The sequence below is a fragment of the Trematomus bernacchii genome, unplaced genomic scaffold (assembly GCF_902827165.1).
Source record: "Trematomus bernacchii unplaced genomic scaffold, fTreBer1.1, whole genome shotgun sequence".
Lineage (NCBI taxonomy): Eukaryota > Metazoa > Chordata > Actinopteri > Perciformes > Nototheniidae > Trematomus > Trematomus bernacchii.
Genome location: NW_022987654.1, coordinates 1512603 through 1535205, shown reverse-complemented (window position 1 = coordinate 1535205; position 22603 = coordinate 1512603). Strand labels below are relative to the sequence as shown.

The 22603-nt window shown below is 40.9% G+C and overlaps 1 protein-coding gene across 4 annotated transcripts in view; it reads left to right on the top strand.

Moving 5' to 3' along the window:
- kif21b (kinesin family member 21B) overlaps positions 1 to 22603 on the top strand; it is a 63019-nt gene that overhangs the window by 942 nt on the left and 39474 nt on the right. The gene's annotated exons all lie outside the window — the stretch shown is intronic.

The window sequence follows — 22603 nt, the reverse complement described above, 5'->3', positions numbered from 1 at the left end:
TGTCATTCATTGCCTTTGTTGGAAATGCACCCAGGAGCTTGGGCAGCAGAGCAGCTTTCCTGGATTTGTATCAGGAGATTTTAGCAGCCCATCGATTGTCTGTGCCAAGACCAAATGCAGATTGGGAGAGATCACACAAATGTGTCTGTGCTGGCACTCATGACTTAAATGGGATTGGGGCTAGGTCTGCAATCATGCTAATTTTGCAGTGTGCGGAGCTGAGGCGGTGGTCTTTGACTCACACCCTCTCAGAGCCGGTCATCAGCTAATGAATCCCAATTGCTCATAATGAGAGTTTTTTTATAAGAAGATTAAGTGGAAATAGGTATCCTTACATCTTCTCTTGATGTGCAAATGTGAAGCAACTAATACAAAGTAACAGCAAAATGTTACTATTCTTCAGCATGGACTTTACTGAGGTCTCCAACATCATTTTGGGAACCATTGATTGAGCCTAGTGGGGGTTGAGGATGGGGGTCGGCCAAGTCGAGGAGCCTTTTAAGTCGAACCTTACAACCGATGGCTCCATTTCCCCAGGGGAGGTTTCAGAGTCACTTGTCAATCAACCGCTGAGTGGATCTTCTTTTGTGCTTGTTCACAGTAACTGTAACAGGAAGTGTGGGGTGGGTGGTGTTTGCCAAAAAGGCAAAGAGAGAAGGTGAAAAGAGAAGCCGCTTAGACAGCTGGTGGCTGCTGCTCTGCTGAAGTTATTGATTGAAGTCTGGAGAGAAGAGGCTTCTTGTAATAGTGTTACTGAACAAGAGAAGGTGACAGATCTCGCTACATGCATTCCACACGCACGCCCTTGTTAAGCTGTGTCCATCTTTTTTCGGTGATGCAATGTTGACATGATCATCAGCGTTTAAGCATATTGTCAAACTTTGCAAAATATCAAATCAACACAAAGGGGATTACAATCACAGCTTTAATTAAGTTTTATTAGCAAAAACATCACTTTGTAATTAAACAGTTTGTGTAATTGTATGACTATGCTGGTGGGCGAGCTAGTGCCGGTCCTTTTCATCATGTAGGATCTATGTGTGTATTTACACGGCCTTTGAGTGCCACCAAAGCGTTTGTGTGTTTGACAGGAAATGGGAAGGCCACAAATAAACACGAGGAGAAGGATAACTTCCTGTCGTATAAGCGATGGTTTTCCCAATGACAGCCAAGCGTCTTTTTTTTTTCTTTCCCTGAGAAAGTCGGCTGCTGATAAGAGAGGACGGTGTTTAATTGCTCCCATGTTGTGCAGCCCTTGGGCAGCCTGCATTAAGCTAGGGTCTCTGTGTTTGTGTGTGCATGTATGTTTTGGAGGGCAATGAGGTTGTCTCGAGGGCCAACTGAAACAAACACACACACACACACACACACACACACACACACACACACACACACACACACACACACACACACACACACACACACACACACACACACACACACACACACACACACACACACAGTCTGAGTCGCCAGCATCCATTTCCTGAATGTCTGCACTGCCCTCCCTAAACAATGGCCATATAACCAGTGACAAGACCTACAATCCTGCATTCAGTCTGAGGAATGGATGTTGATGTGAAGCACACGCACACGCACGCACACACACACACGCACACTTAGGGCAATGATGGTTCTGCAGTGCATTCGAGTCAAACATGACGGGGCGCATGTAATGTTACTTCCTACTAAGTGGCCGTCGTTAAATTGCTTCTGGCTTGGCTGTTTCATCTTCATACAGCTGCCTTCACTTAAGAGAAAAGTCTGATGCAAATGTTCTATAAGACTCTAACATTTCCTGAGTCTCACCCATCTGAACCCCCACACAGTCACACTCATATATTCACTCACAGCTGTTTCACTTCACATCAACGGTTCCTCCTGATCTCGTTGATCTTGAGTGCTGCATTTCCTCCTGATTGAAGGTTTTATGTTATGGCTGGCTATAAATGTCAATAATTCTACTTTTGTGAGTATGCATGTATGTTGGGTGTAACTTGACATGAGAGTTACGAGCAGTGTGTTAATTACCTTTAGCATATCGATCTCACTCTCTCTTGCAGTTTCTCTTTCTGTAGCTCTGCCAACGTACTCATCTCAGATCAGAGAGCGACTCTGGTCTTCCACCAAAGTGCTAAGTCAGCCTCAATAGCTGTGTAAAAATAGACACCAAGACAAATCTGTTTAGTGCTGTTAGGGTGTTTTAACCCTGTGACTAGTGCTTGACGTTCTCACCTTAACAGACTCTTTCTCGAGGCTTTTTGTGGAAGAGAAACTTGAGGAATCACAAATAAATGACTGTTTTATGCATTTGTGGTTCAAGGTCATGGGCAGTACTGATGCTCAAAGAAAAACATGATCTTCTGCAAATAGAACACACACACAAATTATCCAGTGTTCTTCCACAGCCTACAGGTGGATGACCGGGGTTTTGTGGACAGTTATGACGCAGAGAGTTATGGCCTAAAGCCCCTTAAATAGGAGCTCAGCTGAGGAAAAAGATTAGCTTATATCTCTCTGCTCTTCTGCTGACGTGTCCAAAAATAGTACTTTTCAGAAACGCAAACGTTTGTCCTTAAGTCCATAAAACTACTGCAGACTGTTGCCTCCCCATGACCAAAACACTTGTTTCAAAACAAAACAGGAGTACAAATGCGGAAGAGGCCCCTCACAGCTGATACACAAAGGCTTTAAATGGGAGTTTTTTTGTTTTAGGACGTGTCCTGTGTAGGCTACCAGTCTCGCCTGTTTCCTGTGTGTGATAACAGTTCACCCCACATCACATACTCTGTCTGGGTTACACACCTCCCCAGGGGGTTCCCTTTAAAAATGGCTTGACTCTGGTGGGAAATGTGTTTTTGTGTGTGAGACTATTAGCCAGTATGTACTAGTCACAGGGTAGTGTTGCAATGTAATCTCCTCATGAGTGCATTCTTACATTTAGGCTCAACATTTATCCCCCCAATGACCAGCTTGCTGCAGATTTACAGCCACCGGCCAGGAAGAGTGAAAGCGCTTGTGCTTTGATGATGGGAGTCGCCACTGAAGTTGTTTTTTAACGAGCGATTTGGTCTCCAACGAGGGAAGAGGAGCAGGAAACATGACGGAGCACACACCCAGGCTGGCCGTCCACAGCTGGGCATCACTTCCTCCTCACGCTGGCCTGCTGGTCACATGTTGTCTGTTGTTGCCCTTTTAGACCTACCAGTTCTGTATGAATGTTCTTTGTGACAAGAGTGCAAAAGACGCTGCCTAACGCCTGTCTATAATAGCTTAGCATTGAGTGAACAGTGTATGCTCTGAGCCGAAAGAAAGAGGGGAAAAAAATCCACTGACATAAGACCTGAAATGTGTAAACCAAAGAACACAGTGATGCGTGGAAGGCAACAATCGGAGCATTTCGTGACAGTAATCAGCTTAAAAAGAATAGTACTGGGTGTTTTGTTCCTCACCTAGAGTGACTGTTACATAATGTGCAGGCTCAGAGGCTTTACCAGCAGATTGATGACGAGGGGGTGAAATAGCTATTCAAGACAAAGTAGCCAAGGTTGCAGAGCAAAAATCCGAGTTTTTCAATACATTTTTCCACAATAACACAACTCCTCTTATACACATCTGATGACAGCTGTTGAACGGACTCATTTGAATGTTTTTCTGGAAGAGCTGACTGTCAGGGAGGCGTTGCTTGTGTATATATCCTCATAGAGTGAAATGTATTGTGTATTTAATCAATAAATCAGGATCAGAATAATTTCAGACCTGGCACAGACTTTAAAATGAGTTGAGCAACTGCTGATGAACTTGTCCCTATTAAGTGCATCAGCACTCCCTGATGGTGTGCGGTTGTTGCAGAATGACTTCCTGTGAGGGTGCTGCTGGACTATCCACACTTCCTGTTCACTTCCTGCTTGAAATGCTGATGAGTCTGTTGATGCAGTTCAGTTAACATGTCATCATCACTGAGAGCATAAACCTGAGAGAAAAGAATGTGGAAGTTAACCCCTAAGGCCAGCAAAGAATACATATAGGAATCCGCCTTGTGCTCTGTTGCTTAAAGAAATGAATGCCCTTTAAAAAAACAAAGAAAAAACAGCTCTTCTAAGAAAAAAAGAGGCCTTTTGACCTTTTGTTATTTTCTCTCGCTCAAGCTCGTCTGCACTGTGAGCAAAATAAAGCGTGAAACTGTAACCAAAATGCTGGAATGTCACCAGCTTTCTCTCCCCCTCCTCAGCTCCTTCTGCCTCCTATCCGCCAACTCTTGCACACACACACACACACACACACACACACACACACACACACACACACACACACACACACACACACACACACACACACACACACACACACACACACACACACACACACACACCCACGTCTGTATTTATTTGAATTCGTCCATTTGAATTCGGTAAGGAATGAAAGGCGCTTCAGTCTGAATATTTGCATGTTTCTGTTATCAGGGTCTCATCATATGTCAGCTGGAGTTGGCCTTCTAAACAGTCCTCCTCACTATAGCCATTCATGCTGCTCGGAAACAAGAAAACCTTTTTAATGGGTTGTTTGGACAGCACAGAATTGTTTATTATATTTATTTATTCATTCTTTAGCATTTCGCTTTCAACCTTCCGTGAACTGCATATTTTGATAGCAATAGCAACAGATTTGTGTGTGTGTGTGGGATGGGGGATGAGGCGTAGCAGAGGCCCTTTAAACAGATCACCTCTCGGGTGAGCGCAGACAGAGGACACAGTGTGAATGAGTCTGATGTCACTGCAGGTCTTTGTGCTCTCTGCTGAGTTTGCACACACACACATTCATATGAAGACACACTGAGCAAGGGAGGAGAATTGGAGGGTAAAAGAGGGTTGAAGAACAGGATATATTTTTAGAGAGGACAGTAGGCAGGAAGGGCTGAAAGAAACAAGGTTTGCAGAGTCAATTCTCGTCTTTGTTTTATGAACTGCTCTTCCTCCTCTCAAAGAGCAATGCTTCCTTCAATTCAACATGAAATTCAAAGGAGAATCTAAGAGGAAAAGAGATGGACGGAGGAAAAAGACGCAACTGTCTGCTGTTGTCAAAAGGGCTACTGTAGCGTGCAAATATGAGCTCTTAGCCAAACATGCAATCATTGTGTGTCTGCCTGTCCATGTGTGCAAACTGTGTGTGTTTGTGTTTGTGTGTGTGTGTGTGTGTTTGTGTGTGTGCGTCCGAGCATCGTGTGTATGAATAATTTGGGCACAGCTGCACATGTTTGCCATATTCCCGCAGAGAGAGGAAGAGACAGAGGTGGAAGTGTTGTGTCTAGACTGTGTAGTTTATTTACTTCTCTATTTTATTGTTGAATGTCCTTACTAAACAATGTAAAATAATATTCTTCTGCTTTTCGAAAATGTGAAATAGAAATATAACTTGACTTGCCGGTAAACGAGTGATAGATATTTATACCTATTAATTATTTGATCTGTTATGTGTCTCTTTACACATGCACTTAAACACACAGACACAAGTATTGATTGAAATGTAACCCTGTTTTTCCTTTGTAATTTTGTAAGCCCTGTGGGCCATTCCTGAATACGAAAATTGCATTGAACTCGGTGAGGATGTGCTAACATTGTGGACAACACAAAATAAGTTAAGACCTCTGAACGTGTGCCAGACTGTGTCTCAGTGCATGTTTCAGTAGAGCTGCTGTCACCTTCTGCCGATATGAAGGGGTGGGGTATGTGTATGTGTGTGTGTGTGTATGTTTGTGTGTATGTTTGTGTGTGTGTTTGTGTGTGTGTTTGTGTGTGCAACCAGCTGGCCTTTAATCACCTTCAGTGCTAAGTAGCTTAATCACTGCTGGAGTGGGTCTCTGAGTTTGTTTTGTTTAGTAGTTGGGTGTAAAGGCAGGAATATGACTGCAGGACGAGGCTATTGAATATTTCAGCACAAAATGATTGATGATCTAACATTTATATACTTTAATTTGCCCAGTACCTCCATCTGCAAAATGATGTAACAGACTTAATATTTGGTGCTTATTAGCATTTATTAGCATGCTAACAGGCTAAACTAAAGGCTAAAACTGTTAACACTGCATTATATATATTTTTATATCTATATATATATATATATATATATATATATATATATATATCTATATATATATATATATATATATATATATATATATATATATATAAACACACGCTGCATATAACTGTTAAACACTGCATTATAACTGCTAAACATCAGCGTGATGCAAAGAGACTTTGCCTTTGGGATGTATAAAAAGTGAAATAAGAAAAAAAAATGTGTTCACAATGATGAATAGAAAAGTCATGGCACTGCTGATCAACAGTGTTATGGAAAGTCCCCATTGTGCATTAAAATCAGCAGTTTATCGGCACTGTAACGTGGCTCTCCAGAAAAGCACAGTTAAATCAGCGAAGGAATTGTATAGACTGTCTTGGAAAGAGTCTGTAATACCGGGAAATACTATGATAAGCTAGCTTTAAAGCCCCTTCCTTTCTTGGAGAAAAGCATTAGACACATTTAGCTGCAGCTCATTATCTTGTCTGCTTCAAAATTCATCAGACTAATAATCACCATTCGTAGGTTATACAACTTATTTTTATATCATCTAACCTCATACAGCTCTGCAGGCATTTGAGGAGAACACACGCGTGTTCATGTACCAGACAGGAAAGCAGAGACTTTAGCCCTTGGCTAAATTCAAATACCTACAGACAGATGTGTTGGCTGGCTACATTAGCCATCATGCTAAATGTTGTCTGACAGAACAGAGGCTGGTTAGCATAACAACCAGCCCGCAAGGGAGCAGACAGACAGACAGGCAGAGTCATGGCAGCAGTCTACAGGTCAGCTGTGTGTGTTGTACACTGTGTATGGATGCAAATGGTAAACACAATCATGGTTTTGGCAGCTGTTTGATTGTTTGAGTTGCAAACCTTTATTATTTTTATTCTTGAAACGGATACATCATCAAGTCACAATATTGTATGATCCTCAATATTTTGTTTGGTTGTTTTGATTAATTTTGTGTTTGTTTTTTTCTTGAAAACATCACTTTACATTTAATTAATTCACATAAATAGGTCAATGAGATTTCACATATTTCATTGGTGAAATTAAAACATGGGATTTTATGTAATATAACATTAACCACATTTTAAAGTCACATTTAAGGTTGCGTGGTTCATCACATGCGAAGCAGCATTTCATGCGTAAGAAAACTTGTCACAGGCATGTGGTTTTCCTTGTGAATAAATTAGCATGATAATTGCACATGTGTTAAATTTCACATGTAAAAACAAACATTAATTTCCTATGTGCTTTAGAGGTAAGGGTGCTGAAGCCAGGATAATTAAAAGCAAAATGTGAACCAAACCTTGCATTGACCCCTTTTATTGAGGGCTGCTTTATGTTGCCACCTTTGGGCATCTTTGATCTTTTTTTATGAACTCCATACTGGGTCTTCCAGTGCCCATGCCATCATTTAGTCTCAGACCGGATCAATTATGTGACATAGTTTCTGGCTTGTTAGTGAAATATATCACTCACACTCTCCAGATTGTAGGTATTCACATGGTGGCCCATACTAAAATCATACATTCATGGTACTAAGAAGCACTTTGGCTAAAAGCAATCAGTATCCATGGGAAAAACAAATGTTATCTGGATGTCCAACGCTTCCTCTCTCAGACCGTTGAAGTTAATTAGAATAAGGCAGAAACCGCCTAGCACCTCCCTGACCTTGACAGGGCCGTCTGTCATTAAATTGTAGGAAAGAAAGCTAATTTGATATTTGTCTTGTGCCTCCACCTCCCCCATGGAGCAGCAGACAGAGCAGACAAGGGGGGTGTTGGGAGGCGGGTGAGGTGGGGGATGAGGAAGTGGGCTGGGGATTGACCCAGAATCGGCTCCGATGATGCGGACTGATGTGCCCTTGTAACAATGAGACAAGATGATCATTTGAAATTGAATGATAGCCAGTGGTGAGAAATTCTAACTGAGTGGCACAGTTTCTGCTGTGATGATCGAAGACATTGAATAACGCCTCTATTCTTACACACTTATTACTATTACAAGTATAATTCAATGTAGGCATTATATACCAAACTTGGACTAACATAAGATCTTTAAGTATGAGGGTTGTTTTGCTTGTGTGAAAAGCCCGAGGGCCCTTACACTCGGACAGTATATAGCTCCATCTGTTATGGCGCGGTTGATAAAGCCTAGGCAATGTGTTTCACAGCTGATTTTCCTCACCACTTTTGTTGTATTCAAGTTTCATGTGTAGTCACGCAGCTCTGTCCCGCTTCACCTGATAGCATCAGCATAAAAATGTGATATTTGAGACCCTGAATTGTCCACAGATTCCACTCTGAAGCCTTGGCTTTAGTTCCCTTTTTATCCATGATGTGCTGGTTTGTTGTCATGGGACATGGGTATCTATCCATCTTTCTATTTCAAGGGCAACAAACAAAAGACAGCAACAAGGCCAAAGTTATGTACCAATAACACCTTTAAACTTTAAACAGACATTACACTTTAACAGTGTATATGTTTTTTGGAAATAAATTCCCGATTGAGATAGTGAGTTGATCTTACTGGAACATTTAACCTAGCCCTTTCCAGACAATGTAGGACAATTCTATCCTTACAGTCCAGCTCAGTTAAGAAAAAAACGCTCATGTTAACGTCGATGAACCAGATCGCTCATTTGTGCTCCACTGCAAGCTAACACAACCAGTCAAACCAATGAGCACAATATATGTGAGCCCTGCTCTCCCTTATCACCGGTTACCAATCGGCAGAAGTGCCTAGGGCCACAGGGCCGCCAGTCTGTGAAAATAGAAAGATAGATAAAATGAAAAGTGGCTCGTATCCATAGTATGTCTGAGTGTGGAGGTGAATAGACTGCCATCATCACATGAGTGTGTAGCATCACTGTTAGTGTAATCCAGAGAGAGAATATCCTATTTTGATGGAGAGGTTGTTTGTATGCTATTGTTCTCCAAGCTGCTTAAATAGTAAGACTACTCGGATGTTTCAAGAAATGGATATTAATGCTTTTAATGGCATAGATCAGTTTCATAGAGCCACAATTTCAAATTGCCCCATTTCCCCCATAATTACAATAAATCCTCACATTTGAGAATATAGAACCATCAAATGTTCTCCATCAGGTCTACAATATGTCATCAAATATTGGAAAATGGCCATTACAATTTTCTAAAGCCTAAAGTCATCAAATGTCTTGCTTTGTCTGAACAACATTCCAAAATCTAAAGCTATTTGACCTCTTTCCAATCACCACGTGTGTCAGTGTGGCGAGACAGACGCAGAGGATGTGGCAGAAGGTGTCCACTCTGAGTCTGCCTGCGACCACCTGGGTGAGACAGCTGTCTGCGCCCAGCGCCAGCCTCTTGTGACCCATGTCCTACTTCCTCTACACACGGCCGCTTATAACGTATGCTGCCTTCTTTGCGCTGCCTTCTTTGCTTTCTCATTTACGTATCCCACACACTCAGTCAGCTATCCCGTCCGTTTTACTTCATGCATCACTGCCTCATTTCTCAAAGTGTCCTCATTAGTGCCTTTTCTTCTCGTGCTCCCACCTGAGCCAGCAATTTTGCTCTCTGAACCCTGCTGCCTTTGTGACCGTGCGTCTCTTTATTGATCCTGGTATTCTGTCTCTCTAAATCAGAGGTCAAAGCTTGCTAAATGCCATACTTTACACCTCATTCACTTTGATGTCAGCTATATTTCATTCAGAGCTAACGTGAGCTTACCTTGCCAGGGACAAAGCACAGTCAGGTGCCCATTGGTTGTTTCTGCCATCCCCTTAGAGAGCGTTGGCTAGCACAAGCTTCTGAATATGTATGTGTGTGTGTGTGTTTGGTCACATGCCTCTAAGCCTGCTGGGATCTCGGGCCCATGTGGAGGATTGGAGGCCGAAGTGAGAGACAGATTTTGTTTTGAATGGCCTGCCTCCATAAACCATTATGGACGAGTCATGCACAGATGCTTAGCTGATTACTATAAGAGGATGGCATGATGCTGAGGGAAAGGTGTCTTAGATGGATTGTGATGGACAGAGAGATGAGGAGGCCGATTGGAGGGAGAGAGACAGTTGATGGGTTTATGTGCGGAATCACTGCAGACAGGCTGATCCCGGGAATCAATGTGAGGACTGATTAAATGGGCAGCAGCAGCAGCACAGAAATGCCTACTGTAGCTTAATAATCAAAAAATCGAGCCTTTCAGCTGCACTGTGTTTTATAGAGATTGTGGGTATTAGGGTGGGTCTTTAATGAATAGGCCTTAATGAATGAAAGCTATTAGATGCAAGAAGATGTTCATTAGCGCTGAATACATTTACTTTAAGGCGAGGCATTGGGAAATCTTACATTCACAGCCAACAAAACTGCATTCACTAATTATAATGCAAAACACTATTTCCATAGATAATAATGATGTTTGTGATTACATGTATTCAGTGATGATATGAAACGTCTCAGATTATGGGTTGGATTTAAATGTATTTTGGTGCAGAGAGTTGGCTAGGATGGCTTGTAGTAATCTTTTTAATCTAGCAATATTATCATGTAAAAAAAGTGTCGAATAATTTTGTTTGTAAGCCTACATATATGCTCAACTAGGGGGTGACCATGGTTACCATTATACCTATTAGTGTAAGCATTTAGCCCAAAGCACCATTACACCCAAATAAAATCTAAACAAACTGCCAGCTTGGTTGTAGAACTCTTTTCCAATCTTTTTCACCCATTCTTCTCAACTTAACACAGTTTGCATACATTCAGATAAGGACAATTCCCATTTTAGTACAGGAATTTCATTTAAGTGCAGGAATGTTCCCATTAATGTCATTATTAAGCATATAGACATATGATTAAGTACATCAACTTATAACCTTGGATAAAAGCCCTTTGTAGGGTTTACTTGTCAACTAATGTTTGGATCAATTGACCTTAACACAAATGTCCCTTTTCACATCCATCCTGCTCTATTACTCACTTGGTTAAATGGTTTTTCTTCCAGTTGTGACCTTAGCAGACACTGGTGAGCCTCCTCTCCATCCATCGCTGCACCTCAGGGCCTCTCACATTTCATCCCACAGTCACTGATATGCCCAGAGCTTTTGACTCAAAAATAGGCCAAGCCAATTCCCTGTGTTCTCAGGGCTTTTCATGTCAGACATTTGACAATCTTCATGAATTGTCATATTATCCCCGCTCTCCTGTTCTCCCTTTCTCTTGTTCCCTCTGTCTTTATATCTGTTTAGGTCTTTTAACAGTTGAACAATAAAGAAAGATACAGTGAAAGCAACAGGGAGATAAAGGTTCAAAGAACTAAATCAGCTCCACCTCCACAGCTTTTCATGAGTTTTGTATCAGGTGTACAGTGTGACAGGCCACTATTGCATGTTGCCACGATACTTCTGGAGACATCTTTTATCGTTTTTAAAGACGTTCAACACAACAACCATGGTTGTCAGTAGCCTTTGTTGTATGTCATCCCCCTTCTCGCTGCCCTCATTTTCTGTTTGAAAAAAATAAACTCAAACATCCAATATAATTATATTCGTATGAAATATTTTTCCTGTCTTTTCACATTTCCTCTTAGTGAATATATGGTTTCACATTGGGTGTCATTGCCATTATGAAATGTTATTGTATTGGAAATTAGTATGAATAATAATATTTTTAAGGTACTTCTCTTTGAATATCTGCAGTGTTATCTTGTCCCCGTTGCAATGGGTACATAACCTTGACATGCTCACATTGATAAGAGCACAGCTGAGTACAGTATGTCATGGCAAGTCAAAGAAAGAAAATATTTAGCAGACATTTTGTTGTTAGACTCTTTGTACTATTGTGAAATGACACTGGTTACGAGATGTTTTACAATGAGTGATTTACGACTTCATACCCACTTTTTCTGAATGCTTGTCATAGTTGCATTTTACAATTAAAGTCTTTTTTTCTAGGATGATACACACACAGACACGCACACGCACAACTTTCCCATCTTCTCATTCCTCCAGGAATAAAGAGTGTGTGCAGTTACCAGGGTAACACACACACACACACACACCCACCCCTCTGTGCCAGTTGGTTTAATCCTAATCTGAACTCCGACAAAGCACTAATCGGAGGTACGATACAGGCGAACAGAACAGAACCAGATGGAGACACTGTGCTCCTGTTTATATAATCTCTGTTGGGCTGGTGGCATGAAGTTAATCTCTTTCAGAAAGGAAATAACAGTACAACCCTGATTGTAAAAAGTATATTTATTATTATTTATCAGGTTGTTAACACAGTACTAATTTTGCCTGAGTGTGCTGGTTAATAGTACGGAAGAGCTTTAAGTATTAATCATCAAAATATATGTTTTTTTACTGACCCTGTGGTAGGGCTGTGCAATTAATCGTATTTTAATCGCAATTACGATTTTGGCCTGCCACAATTACGAAAACAACATAATCGAAAAAAACAATTATTTTGCTTTGCTAGGTTGTGACAGTGCACTGCAACATATTTGATGTAATTAATTTTGGTCTCATTTATTTGTATTTATCATATTTATATATGTTTAGTAGCTTGTGGAATTGCGCTCCAAAATATTTGTTGATCTTGTTTATTGGTATTTATTATTTTGATATTATTTATTTAAATGTATCATTTATTTGTGTATTGGTTTTTCAGTTGAATTATACGTTCAGGGTAATCAACAGTTAAAAAGATATTGTTCAAATTATTATTTGTTTTAAAGTTCAATAAATGGATGTTTTCAAAGTCAATGAATAATCGTATTTAATAATCGTGATATCAATTATTGACCCAAATAATCGTGATTATGATTTTTGCCATAATTGCACAGCCCTACCCTGTGGTATTAACATGATTTTATTGGTTGTAATATGACTGTGGATAAGATATTTAATATGTTATTTGGTCATAGGTACGTAAATCCTTAGTTATAATGGTATGGTAGTTGGTTTTCTGGATGGCCTACCTGCCTGTCAGCCTTCCATCTGTGCACAAACTTATCTCGTGCCCTCATTGGTCATGTGCACGTTCGTGTGTGTTGGAGGAGGGGCTCTGTAAGGAAGTGGCAGATTTGTTCCGGCTGTGTATTTTCAAATTCTAGCGCACTCGAGCTGGTTTCTCCAAAATTACCTACCCCACCTTTAAGGTTTGGCAGAAATTCAAGAAACTACTTTATATTTATTTATATTGTATGATCAATGTCAGTGACTTGCCTGATAAACGAAGGCCACTTCTGTTAAGTGCATTTTGCATTATTTCATGGCATTGCGCATTTTGTTTTTATGAGAGATCAAGCCTTTGCTGTTTGGAGCCAACACCCCATCAGCTGATAGTGTTGTGTTGCAGTGGTGCGGAGCAGTCAGCAGCGATGCATCCTGAGGCAGTTTAAAAACCACTCGGCTACCACCGACATGCACCGACAGGCTTGGAATTAGAGGGTTAAACTTTTTAGCTGACAACGTTCTTTGGAAAAATAATGAAATATGGCTTTGACCACTGCAGTGCAGTGCACCACAACATTTCTCAAATATTTCTCTGTTTGTCGATGATGTGTTTTCAATCTGGAGGCCTAAGGTCCAATTCATATGAGTGGGGATAATGTGCTTGGGTTGCAGCGGTTGGACAGACAGACTCAACTTTTGGACAAATCCAGTGCGACATCATGCTGTGATGCCTAGTCATGAACCGTACAGTAATCATCCCTGCCTCTTGCTGCCATGGGACAGGGGTAGACAAGTTGGTCAAACAGCGGAGTACATAAATGCTCTTTGGAGCAATTGTTTAGGGATTTTGATAGCATTTTTCATTCAAAAGCTCCAGAACAGGGGACAGTTCCTCCTTCTTTTCTTGTATGGATACTGTTAAAAGATTGAATTTGCCTTCAAGTGGGGTTGGAAATATCGAGGTTCATAAAAAAGCTCTGACGGAAAACAAATGGGTAAATCCCACACTGCTGCAAAACCCTGCGACTAATTTCTGAATCGCCTGATTTGGTGTGTATAGAGCCTTAACAACATAAACGCTCTAGGATGTCTTCCATTTATTTGATGATAAATATACCAAGAGCATGGACTATTTCTGCCTGACACTGCACACTTTGTTTTGCACCAATTCTCAGCTGGAAGACAACATTGAGTAATGGACACTGCTGGTTTAGGATTTAGGAGACAGTAGCTACTAAATGAGTACCAACCCTCATTACACAAAGGTAATGAGGTGTAAGAGAGAGGTAGAGAATGGGAGAGGGGATGTGATGACAGCTTTTACACTTGTCTCTCCGCAGAGTGGTTATTAATGAGTGGGATGACAACATGGGGATATTAAGTCTCAACACCTCCTGCTTTGTCAGCCCATGTTGAGACAAGGGCAGGGAGCAGGTTATTGGAATAGGGCGGGGCTTGGTTTAGAGATCTATATGCAGTGAATATATTATTCCAGAAATACAAATGTTAGTCTTGAATCCACACATTCTTTACCAAACAATCACATTACAGCAGGTTAGTTTTGTGTTCATCCAATATCCACCCTATTTGAGTTGTGTTTAGGTCTCCACAAACTCCTTGGGGAAATACCTGGCTCTTTAGCTGCATAATGATCCATATGTTAACTAGCTGGTTGCTTGTCTGCCATTTTGTGCTCAGCAGATAGTTTATAGATTTATCAGAGCTTTTTCACAACAAAACCCTTTCACCCAGAAACGCAAGCAAGTTTCCGGGCTGAACCAAAACAATCAATTAGTGGGCCACAAAAACCAAAGCAATAAGCTGAAAGACACTAAAACTTGGAATTATAGACAGGCTGCAGTTGTGTAATAATTATCTTATTAGACCACTCTTTACACATAAAAAAGTCATTTAACAATTGTTAATGTAAAATAAATATATATGTGGTGCTTTAATGCTGCCATCTTCACTGCATGTGGTTTTGGAAAACCAATCTTCTGTATGTAGACAAGCTTCCCTCAACACACAGAGTTCTGCTTGATTGCATTTCATGTCTTTCACACACCGACATGTATGTGACAGGAATCAGAACGAGTGTGGACAGTATAGCTCTGTTTAAAAAAACAGAACTGAGAGGTAAAATATGGGACGGGAAGGAAACAAAAAGATGTGGTCTCTTTCGACTCCACTTCGAGCGATAGAATTACTAACAAAGAATTACTAACAAAGCACTTATATACTAATAAAGGACTGGCTTATCTAAAGCCAGTTGAGTAGCACTTGAAATGTTTTGGCTCGATGACACCTGATGTACCTATGATTCTGTTTTCTTCAAGTTTGTATCTTCTTGGTCGAATGCACTTATTGTAAGTCGCTTTGGATAAAAGCGTCAGCTAAATGCAATGTAATGTAACGTAATGTAATGTGGGTGCTGTCCTTCATACATCTGGAGAGTGTGGCCTGTCTGACTGTTACGAAGGAGAGGATCTTGGGCAATCATTTGAGATCAGTACACTCCCGATCAAATAATTAAAATGTATAGCCTCCCTATACAAGTTTTACTGTACAAACATGGTTTATATTGCCATCCCTTACCACTGATTAGTGTCTTTACATCCCAGTTAGTCACCTGTCGAGCTTTTATTCTTTACCTGTCAGCACAACCCCTCCTGGATGGTAGACTGACTGTTGAGTCGTCTGTTGACAGCTATTGGATCTGCTGTGTGATGGGAGCAGGTGGGGGGACTGTGTGTTTGCAGTCAAAACTGTTGTTAAGGAAGAGACACAATACACTGAATGAAAGACATGTGTTTTTCATTATGAAGGTGATATCTGAATTGTTAACAAAAAGGCAAAGTGAGAGGAAGTAAGGCGACAAGGAAAAGTCCACATTAGCGATTAGTCTGTGCTGTTATCAGGAGAAAGAGGAAATGGAACAGGCCCCTCTGCTGTTTTTCTGCCATTCAAGCTTTTAAACCGATAGTCTTGTTTTCACTGGCAACAAACTGTGGGAGGGGTACGAACAGATTGTGTGTATATAAGGTGAGAGTGCAAGGGTAAAATACGTTTTTTTTTCTGCATGTACAATTAAAAAAAGCAGAAAAGTTAACTAATAACAGGGTGAAAGGCAGATGGGCTGTGATGTAATATTCCTTTATTGAGAAACTTGATGAGAGTATATCCTCTGATGAATAGACAGAGTTAAAGGAAATGAAGATGCAGCGGCTGGCTTCCTCCCTTGGCTCAGTGCCAACAGAGCTCTGAAACACTCACAGCTCAAGAGAATACAATTAACTCTGTCTGTATATGTGTGTGTGTGTGTGCACTGTGTCTTTACTCAAGTGTTTACATTAGGGAAATTAGCTCTTTGGCTATCACCGGACTTCGAAGGTTGAGTGTGCATAAACACACACACAATACCACACACATACAGACATACACACTGCTACTGGCAGCAATCACAGCGAGCAGATTTTATTGGTACTCGGGGCTCGTTGTTAAAAGCCGTGGCATTTGGTCCTGGCTATCTTCTGGGTTGTGATTGGATAGCGGGTTCAACGGTTGAGTTTTAGGAGAGAATTACTGTATAATTTGGGTATTAGCATTTTGTAATTAGCAATTCACACCATGACAACACCCTTATATATTTTACTGGTACACACACACACACACACACACACGCACACGCATACACACACACATACACACACACATACACACACACACACATACACACATGCAGCCATTGCACATAAAGAGTTCCTAAAGAGTGTGTGCAGTTACCAGGGTAACTGGACTCTCGTAAAGTGTGCCAGATGAAGGAAAAAAAAACCTGGAACGAGACTCTTTATTTCTGTTAGCATTCATAGTGTGTTGGTTGTGTCTATACTGAAAATATTGATTGTACTAATGAAATGCTTTTTTCATATCGGGAAAAAAACTTTTTTAGATCAACAATATAACCTTTTGATTTAATTATATTTTTTCAAATCTATTCAGAAACTGTTAGACGCATGGGCTAAATATTATTTTCCCTTATGAATTAAATATATCGATTTTTTCCCTTGAAATATTACTATGTTGTGCTTGTTATCACACATTAAAAGAAGACGTTGCTTTTAAACAGTTTGGTTTTGTTTTTAAGTATTTTAATTCTGAAAATAATGCTGCTGGTAACCCACATTTCGCCCAACTGACAGTGGATCTTTACAGTATAGTGTGCTCCTTAATTCCAGCCCATACATGTCTATATAAGCCACTTCCTGTGCTTGCATCTGAAGAATGTAGACACAGCACGAAAGAATAGTTTTCTACAAAACGTATTTTAATTTATTACACTTAACTCATACACATTCTTGTTTTATAGTGCTGAAGTTATGATCTTTGCTGACTGGTTTTTGGCAGTGTGTCACATTTTGGCTTATTCAACCTTATTCTGATTTGGATATGAATCGGTTTGTCCACTTGCCTGATGAGTTTTAAAATAAATCTGTCAGGATGACGAGGTTGCTGTAAATGTCAGGAAGGTCTTGAGGACTGTGATCAGTTTTTTAGGAGGTCTGCTGTCTCTCTCATGCTGCGGGTTAATCCCATCTCAAGTCACGCTTCAATGACTTCTGCAGCTATCAGGGTTTGATATGGCAATTACTCTGTATGTGTGTGTGTGTGTGTGCGCATTGTTGGTGTTTTTTTTTTACGAGTCTGCTTCTAATTATGACTATTGCGCTTGATAACTATTACGATAAGTGAATTCCCTCAGAGCTTGTGGGTAATGAGTATCTTGCTGTGTGTGTGTGTGTGTGTGTGTGTGTGTGTGTGTGGTGTGTGTGTGTGTGTGTGTGTGTGTGTGTGTGTGTGGTGTTGTGTGTGTGTGTGTGGGTGTGTGTGTGTGTGTGTGTGTGTGTGTGTGTGGTGTGTGTGTGTGTGTGTGGTGTGTGTGTTGTGTGTGTGTGTGTGTGTGTGTGTGTGTGTGTGTGTGTGTGTGTGTGGTGTGATGTGTGTGTTGTGTGTGTGTGATGTGTGTGGTGTGTGTGTGTGTGTGTGTGTTTGTGTGTGTGTGTGTGTGTGTGTGTGTGTGTGTGTGTGTGTGTGTGGTGTGTGTGTGTGTTGTGTGTGTGTGTGTGTGTGTGTGTGTGTGTGTGTGTGTTGTGTGGTGTAGTGTGTGTGTGTGTGTGTGTGTGTGTGTGTGTGTGTGTGTGTGTGTGTGTGTGCGCGCGCATCTATACATTCATCAGTGTATGGACAGTGCAAGTAAAGAAAAAACATTGTGTGTGTGTGTTTTCAAGGACTCTGTCTGATCTCCAGGGTATTTAAAACATGTTCCTATTAGTGTGCAAAGATGAGAGGATATAGACGGCTTAATTTGCCGCATCAGGGGATCCACAATCTGCTTCTCTTTGTTTCACACCAGGCCTCGTAAAGAAACGTAATTGCAGTGTTATGGGCTATTTTAGCTGCCAGATCTCTAGTAAGTGGGTGGTCTGATTTTTGATTTGTGTGTGTCTGTCCTGATCAATGTTATGGATCCCATCTTTTGTACACGCAGCTGGCTGGAATTTGCATCCAGCTGAGCCATGGTGTGATCGTGTCTGTGTGTGTGTGCGCGTGTGTATGTATGTTTGTGAATTGATTATTTATAGTTGTTCCATTTATTCCCTCTGTGGATCACTGACAGGCTGTGGTAGTTGTGTTTGTGTCTCTTTGTTGTGTGTTTGTCTATCCTTTTCGGAAGCAGCTTGTCAAGACCTTGCTGTATTCAGACACACTTGTCCTCGGGGGCCGCGTGTAGAGCCTTCAATCTAGACACATATTGTATATATCTTTTTTTATTATAGAATATTTAGTGCAGCAGCCACTGATACATTTTTGTGTGTTCTTTCTTTAATGCTTTTAAATCAATTAATCGTTTATAGTATGGAACGTCAAATAGAAAACAGTAAGAAAATGCCCATCTCAATTTGCAAGACCCCTAAATGATGTCTTAAGATTTGTTGTTTGGTCTACCCTACAATGTGAAAAGATAAATATTACATTTACAATGGTATAAAACAGGGTAAAGCAAAATGTTTTCACACTTGTCAAACTGGAACCTACAAATGTTTGTCATAAATGGACTCTGGGTATATATAAACAAAACTTGTCTAATGGTTCTTGGCGTCAGTGAGGTCAACTGAGGGCAGAAAGCAGCGTCTGGCATAGTCTGAGTTCAGCCTACTATCACCTAAAGAACATATCTAGGATTAAAAGACTAATGTCACAGCAGGATTTGGAAAAACTTGTCCATGCTTTTATCTTCAGTAGACTCGACTACTGCAATGGTGTCTTTACAGGCCTCACTAAAAAATCTATTAGAAAGCTGCAGCTAATTCAGAACGCCGCTGCTCGAGTCCTCACTAACACTAAGAAAGTGGATCACATCACTCCTGTTCTGAAGTCCTTACACTGGCTTCCTGTGTGTCAAATAATAGATTTCAAAATACTGCTGCTGGTTTATAAAGCTTTGAATGGTTTAGGCCCAAAATACATGTCTGACCTCCTGCTAAATTATGAACCATCCAGATCTCTCAGGTCTTCAGGGACTGGTCTGCTTTCTGTCCCCAGAGTCAGAACTAAACATGGAGAAGCAGCGTTCAGTTATTATGCTCCAAATATCTGGAACAAACTCCCAGAAACCTGCAGGTCCACTACAACTCTTACTACTTTTAAATCCAGGCTGAAGACTTTTCTTTTTGCCGCTGCTTTTAATTGAACTATTCATATCTTAAACTGCACTGTAACTTTTATCCATGTATTTTTTTCTTTTAATGTTTATTTTATTATCTTTTCTTTTTAATGACTGATTTTAAATGCCATTTTCTTAATGTCTTCCATTTTTGTAAAGCACTTTGAATTGCCTTGTGTTGAAATGTGCTATATAAATAAACTTGCCTTGCCTTGCCTTGCCTTGAGTTGGACCAAGATTTTGTAAGAACGAGGGAGAGGTCGCACAAACCGGGTTGCAGTGATTGGCTTTGAGCAGCCATCAATCACAACTGTATTTAATTTCCATAAGGTACACTAGGTACACTACAATAGAGCAAGACTACAGAAGGAAGAGCTCCGTTGCAAGTATTTGGAAGGGCGAAAGTCACAAAAGTCTGTATGTTCATCCTCTAAGGACCAATATCGTGTGAACAAAATGTAGTTGCAATTTTATCCTAAGAGCTTAAATCAAACACACAAAAAACGCCAGGGATCAAAGTGTCTGTACAGTGTCAGAGTTCAACAGCAGAGACTGATTCTCCTGAGGCAGCAAACCCAGCAAGTGTGTGGTCAATGCAAGACAAAGTAAAGAAGAAACAAAAATGGTATTACTGTCCATAGGCCAACTCAAAATCCAGTATGACTGGGATGTTTATCTATACTGTAAGTGATGGTGAAAAATGAATCATCTCAATGGAGGATGGGCTGACAATTGCAAAAATGTTTCTGAAAAAGATTCTGGTAAAACAATGTGATACTTAACATGTCTTGCCTCTATTTAAACAATAACAAAGCCATACTGTATTTATTTATCTTTCTTTCTTTCTTTCTTTTTTTCTTCTATTTTAAATGTCAGCTGTCAAGTGTAACACCTGACATTCCTGACCTATAAATATAGCACACAAGAGACTGACAAAATTGAGTGTAAACAGAGAGAAAAGGCGAGAAGAATGACCCTCAACCCTTTTTACTATACAGCTGCAGCTCAGACAAAAACACACGCACACACACACACACACACACACACACACACACACACACACACACACACACACACACACACACACACACACACACAGAGTAAGGTCTCTAGTACACAGCCAATGCACTCCTCCTGCTCTTGCCATATCCACTTTATGTTAATAATTGGCTTAAACAGCGCTCCTGTGGGATCTGTGGTTTTTGATACATTAACCCCTGTGTCAAGGTCATCTCCAGTAATAAAAGGGACTCATCTGTCTGCAAGCTGCTTTCTATCTCGCACTGTCTATTATAAATTGGTCGGGGTTAGCATGCTGCTGCTGAATTGGCCTATTCTAATGTCTTTAATTCCTTCCTGGAAGACCTTAGTCAAAGATGCCTCAAGGCCTGAAAGGGAACCAAAAAATGCTGTTGTCAGCTCTGTGTGTACGCGCGCGTGTGTTTGTGCAACCCCATAACGACGTGTGGTGAAAGGATTATTGTCAGTGTTAGCGGTGGGTGTGGTTCTTAATGCATGCTTGAGAGGAAGCATGTGTGGACTGAAGATAGTACAGTAGGTTGTTTCGGAGTTGTGTGTGTACTGTATTTACTTCTTGAGTTACTGTGTAGTCTTTGTGATGTGCCCACTATCCCTGCAGCAGCTGGATGTGTTTGGGGATTTCTCTTGTGTTTTTATGACTCTATGCAGTGTGTGTGTCTTTGTTGCAGCGTCCCATAGGGAGGCTGTGGTGCGGTCTCAGAGTGTGCGGGGGAGTTGATTTGCATCCCCTGAAGATTAAACTGGGGGGGGGGTTTAGCATGTGTAGAGGTGGACCCAGTGTGCAATACTGCTGGCTCGCGGCTTTTTTCCACAGCTTAAAGTGATTACCCCCCCCACTGTGCATTGTACCTCTAAAAGCCCAAGATTAACAGTGTAGCCATGGGACAGATCTTCTGTTTTATGTACATTGCGTATACTCTTAAGTTCCCTCTACAATGTTTTCTCACTATGAATCAGCACTGCGGCACAAGCAAGTAAAAAGCGTCAGCCCTTTAACAGCTACATCTCATCTAATCAGCAGTTGTGCCTGCGAGGCTTTCCGTCGTTCTGCTTGTAATGAGTTGAGTTAGAAAGATCCCACATTGAAATACTCAGCCCCCATTCAGTTCAAAGATGTTCAGAGACAGTGGCTTCTCTTCTTAGACTCATCTAATCAGGGATTATTGTACAACTTGAATTTAAGGTGAAAGCAATTAACCGCAGTGAACTACCTGTCAGATGGAAAGCCCAGCAGAGTCCTGAGCAGCAGGATTAACCTCCTATGGTGACTTGTCTGCCAAAGTTTGCCACATCATCTCCTGTGGTCATACTTTCACAAGTTTTTTTTCTCAGAACTGTCCTTTTAATGCCTCATTACTCATTTCCCACATGTTCCTTTTAAATTAACAGCACCAACACAAGTGCTGTTGTTAATGCGTGAGCTTTGTCCTCAGGGCTTCTGTTTCAGATTACTGTTTGGTTCCACTCTATGACGTTGTGTGAATGTCTTGTTTGACTGTTATGAATCACACCCAATAATTTGTTCCATTCTGCTCTACCAGTCAGTCAAATCGATGGTTCATTTAAAAACTAGGTTGGATACATTTCCTCAATGCCTCTTCACACAGTCAGTGTCTGGAGAGCCTGAAGACTATACGTTTGAAAAAAGACATTTATGGCGATGTAGAGTTAGAAAGAAGTAATCTCTTTAGTCTGCTCCTCATCTCTGCCTGAGGCTAGAGGCTTGAGGCTTTATTAGCAGCTACTAGCAATACCCACTAATCTGTACAGTTGCATTGTAGGTCATTCAGGCACTAGGTTTTGATGATTTA